Source organism: Eriocheir sinensis, chromosome 54 (genome assembly GCF_024679095.1).
Source record: "Eriocheir sinensis breed Jianghai 21 chromosome 54, ASM2467909v1, whole genome shotgun sequence".
NCBI lineage: Eukaryota > Metazoa > Arthropoda > Malacostraca > Decapoda > Varunidae > Eriocheir > Eriocheir sinensis.
The window spans coordinates 4610781-4615780 of record NC_066562.1 but is presented as its reverse complement, the minus strand read 5'-3'; the positions used below and the strand labels follow the sequence as shown (position 1 = coordinate 4615780).

Here is a 5000-nt window from a genome sequence, read left to right as displayed (position 1 = left end):
ACAGATGTTGACTCTTATAAAGTATGGTAAGGTAAGGTGGTGAAAGGTAAGGTAAGGTTAGGTTAGGTAAGGTAAGGTAAGGTAAGGTAATGAAAGGTTAGGTAAGGTAGGGTAAGGTTAGGTAAGGTTAGGTAACACACACAGATGCTGACTCTTAAAGTATGGTAAGGCGAGGTAAGGTTAGGTAAGGTATGGTAAGGTTAGGTAAGGTAAGGTTAGGTAAGGTAAGGTTAGGTAAGGTATGGTAAGGTTAGGTAAGGTAAGGTAAGGTATGGTAAGGTTAGGTAAGGTAAGGTTAGGTAAGGTAAGGTAAGGTAAGGTAAGGTAAGATTAGGTAAGGTAAGGTTAGGTATGGTAAGGTAAGGTTAGGTATGGTAAGGTAAGATTAGGTAAGGTAAGGTTAGGTTAGGTAAGGTAAGGTAAGATAAGGTAAGGTAAGGTAAGATTAGGTAAGGTAAGGTTAGGTATGGTAAGGTAAGGTTAGGTATGGTAAGGTAAGATTAGGTAAGGTAAGGTTAGGTATGGTAAGGTAAGATTAGGTAAGGTAAGGTAAGGTTAGGTTAGGTAAGGTAAGGTAAGGTAAGGTAAGATTAGGTAAGGTAAGGTTAGGTATGGTAAGGTAAGGTAAGATTAGGTAAGGTAAGGTAGGGTAAGATTAGGTAAGGTAAGGTTAGGTAAGGTAAGGTAAGGTAGGGTAAGGTTAGGTTAGGTTAGGTAAGGTATGGTAAGGTTAGGTAAGGTAAGGTAAGGTTACGTTAGGTAAGGTAAGGTAAGGTAAGGTTAGGTAAGGTAAGGTAAGGTAAGGCAAGGGCAGGTTAAGCAAAGTAAGGTTAGGTAGCACGCACAGATAGATGTTAACTCATGTAAGGTAAGGTAAGGTAAGGTATGGTAGGGTAAGGCAATAATAATAATAATAATAATAATAATAATAATAATAATAATAATAATAATAATAATAATAATAATAATAATAATAATAATGAAAAGAAGAAGAAGAAGAAGAAGAAGAAGAAACGAAGAAGAAAAAGCAAAGATAATGAAGAAAAAAGAAAAAAAAAAGAAAAAGGAAAAATAAGAAAAAAGAAAATAAGAAAAAGGAAGATAAGAAAGAAAAAGAAAGAAAAAAATATAAAAAGTATTTCTTACGAGCCCTAAACACACACACACACACACACACACACACACACACACACACACACACACACACACAGAGTAACGTTAACTTAGTATTTGCTTTATTTTCACTCGCATATTTACTCTCTCTCTCTCTCTTGCCTTTCCCACCGCATTACATAACGGTTGTCTACGTGTAATGAGAGAGAGAGAGAGAGAGAGAGAGAGAGAGAGAGAGAGAGAGAGAGAGAGAGAGAGAGAGAGAGAGAGAGAGAGAGAGAGAGAGAGAGAGAGAGAGAGAGAGAGAGAGAGAGAGCGCTGAGGAAGAGATGAGTCAAAGTAGTTAGCAAGAGGAGGAAGAGGAGGAGAAGGAAAAGAGAGAAGAAAAAGAGGAGAAGGAGGAGGAGGAGGAGGAAGAGTCGTGGGAAGAGAGCGACCGAGAGTCCGTTCCCCCTCCCCCCCAACCACCACCTCCACCACAACCACCACCACCACCGTTACCTCCACCGACACTATTATCTGTAGCTGGCAGGGAGAGTGGCGGTGGTGGTGATGACCTGTCTGGTGTGAGGTCAAAGGTTACGCCATCTTCTGACCTAAGCAGGAAGTGTTGTGTCTGCTCTCTCTCTCTCTCTCTCTCTTTCCTCCTTCTCACGCTCCCAACATCCATTCCCTTCCTCTTCCCACGCCTCCTCCTCCTCCTCCTCCTCCTCCTCCTCCTCTTCCTCCTTCGCCACACCCAATCAACTCCACTCTTCCTTGTTATGTCTTCTACTCTTCCTGTTTGTCTTCCTCCTCCTTCCTTCTTCTTCCTCCTCTTTCTCTTTTTATGCATTGTTTCCTGTTTTTCCTATCTACCTTTCTTCCTGTTATTCCCTTTCTCTCCTGTTTTCTTCTTTGCTTTCTCTCTTCCTCTTTCTTTCCTCCCATCTCTTCTTCTTCCCTTTATTTTTTCTCTTCTTTCTTATTCTTTTGTTTTCCTCGTTTCTTCTTCTTTATCTTCCCTTCTTCCTATGTCCCTCTTTCTCCTATTCTGTTCTTTCTGTCTCCTCTCTTTCTCTTCCTTCTTTTGGCCATTTAATTCTTCTTCTTCTCTATTTCCTTTTTCCTCTCTCTCTTCTTCCTTTCTTCCTATCTTCTCCCTTCATTTGTGTTAATTTCTCTTCCTCCCTCTTTATCAATACTCTTCCTCTTCCCCTTTTCCTTGATTTTCCTTGACCCCCAAATCGCGTAGACAACAACTTACACACACACACACACACACACACACACACACACACACACATACACACACACACTATCTGTCTATCTATCGAGGCGTCCGTGTATCTATTTTTTATCTATTGAACTGAGAACATTTAAAAGGTTATGAAACTAATTTTAGCGCACAAGGACACAGGAGGAGGAGGAGGAGGAGGAGGAGGAGGAGGAGGAGGAGACGGTAGGTAAGATAAAGGTGAGAAATATGGAAAGAAGTGAAGAGAAGAGAGAACGAAGAGGAGATAGGAAGGGAACAAAATGAAGGGAGGAAGGAAGAGGAGGAAGGGAAGGAAGACAGGAAGAGGAGAAAATGAAGGGACAGAGAAGGGAAGGGAGGGGAAGGAGGTAAGAAGAGAAAATGAGAGAGGGAAGGAAAGAAGGAAGAGAGAGAAGAGAATAGGAGGAAGGGAAGAAAGAAGGAAAGGAGGAGGAATAAGAGGAAGCAAGGAAGATGAAGGAAGGGGAGGAGAGGAAAGTAAGAGAGGGTAAGAAGAGAAAAGGAGGAGAGAAGGAAAGGAAGAAATAGGTAAGATAGAAGAGATTGGAAGAGAACAGAAAGGAAGGAAAGGAAGGGAAAGGAAAGGAAGGAGAAGGAAAGGAAGGGAAAATAGGAGAAGAGAAAGGAAGGGAAGGGAGAAGAGAAGAGAAGAGGAGAGAAGAGAAGGGAAAGGAAGGGAGAAGGGAAATGAAAGGAAGGGAAAGGAGAAGAGGAGAGAAGGAAAGAGAAGAGATGGGAAGGGAAGGGAAGGGAAGGAGGCGAATAAGGGAGACCTGTGACCTTAGGGGTGAACACACACACACACACACACACACACACACACACAAAGCAGAAACGGGTGCAATCTTGATTTTAATTCATGTATAAATTCAAGTTTGTGTGTGAGAGAGAGAGAGAGAGAGAGAGAGAGAGAGAGAGAGAGAGAGAGAGAGAGAGAGAGAGAGAGAGAGAGAGAGAGAGAGAGAGAGAGAGAGAGAGAGAGTTCACACAATACAAGCAAATCACGTAACTTGGCCAGCAAAAAATATATAAACTCTCTCTCTCTCTCTCACACACACACACACACACACACACACACTTCATCGTCCAAGCACACCTATTTGGCAAGGCTTTCGTAGGTGTTATGTGCATTTCCAGGGCAGTTTAATAACCCTGATGGTAGCTTGACCCTTCTTCTGTGCCATGAACGTAAAAAAAAAAAAACCACGAGAACTCGATTAATCTCCACGTGAGCAGCGGAAGCGACTGATAACACCAACCATTATTTCTGTTAACTTTGGGTGTGTTTGTGTGTGTGATTAATCTACAAAGCCTTCCACGCGGGCTACTATATAATACTTTCACGAATTTCTCCTCCTTTCCCTTCCTTCTCTTTTCCCTTTTCTTTCATACCGACTTCTTCCTTTTTTCTTCTCTCCTCCCTTTCTCTTCTAACCCTCTCACCCTTCACCCCTCTTAAAAACTGGACTTCCACGAGATAATCAATGCAAATGAATAGCAAACATGTCAATTCTCACCACAGATAACGCGTTGGTGAGGAGAAGAGGAGAAGAAGCCAGGTGATGCAGGTAAGTAACGAGAGGGAAAGAAGAAGAGAAGAGTGAGAAGAGAGAAAAGTGTGAAGAGAAGGTAGAAGAGTCTGAAGAGGAGAAGGGATACATTAAGAGGATATGAACATGTGTAGAAGAGAATAAGCAAGAGAAAGTGTATGAAGAAGAGAAACGAGGAGAAATAAGCACTTTGAAGAGAAGAAGGTAGAAGAGTCTGAAGAGGAGAAGGGATACATTAAGAAGATAGAAACGTGTGTAGAAGAGAATAAGCAAGAGAAAGTGTATGAAGAAGAGAAACGAGGAGGAGAAATAAGCACTTTGAAGAGAGAAAAGTGTGAAGAGAAGAGGTAGAAGAGTCTGAAGAGGAGAAGGGACACACTAAGAAGATAGAAACGTGTGTAGAAGAGAATAAGCGAGAGGAAGTTTGTGAAGAGAAAAAGAAGAGAGAAGAAGAGAAGCGGGAAAAAGAAGTGCTTGTAAAAGAGAAGAGGAAAAGAGAAACGAATATAGAAGAGAAGGAAGTGTCTGTAGAAGAGAAAAAGAAGAGAGAAGAAGAGAGAATGAAAGAAAGTGCTTGTAGAAGAGAAGAGGAAAAGAGAAACGAATATGGAAGAGAAGGAAGTGTTTGTAGAAGAGAAAAGGGAAAAGAAATGAGTGTAGAAAAGAGGAAAAGAGAAACGAATATAGAAGAGAAGGGAGTGTCTGTAGAAGAGAAAAAAGAAGAGAGGAAGAAAAAAGAAGTGTCTGAAGAAGAGAAAAAGAAGAGAGAAGAAGAGAGGAAGAAAAAAGAAGTGTCTGAAGAGAAAAAGAAGAGAGAAGAAGAGAGGAAGAAAAAAGAAGTGTCTGTAGAAGAGAAAAAGAAGAGAGAAGAAGAGAGGAAGAAAAAAGAAGTGTCTGAAGAAGAGAAAAAGAAGAGAGAAGAAGAGAGGAAGAAAAAAGTAGTGTCTGTAGAAGAGAAAAAGAAGAGAGAAGAAGAGAGGAAGAAAAAAGAAGTGTCTGAAGAAGAGAAAAAGAAGAGAGAAGAAGAGAGGAAGAAAAGAGTAGTGTTTGTAGAAGAGAATAAGCAAGAGGAGGAGAAA

The 5000-nt window shown here is 41.1% G+C and overlaps 1 protein-coding gene across 1 annotated transcript in view; it reads right to left on the bottom strand.

Annotated features, from left to right (window-relative positions):
- The window catches only part of LOC126983456 (protein ecdysoneless homolog), a gene marked incomplete at its 5' end in the record, with an annotated part of 29254 nt that overhangs the window by 22857 nt on the left and 1397 nt on the right, over window positions 1-5000 (bottom strand). The gene's annotated exons all lie outside the window — the stretch shown is intronic.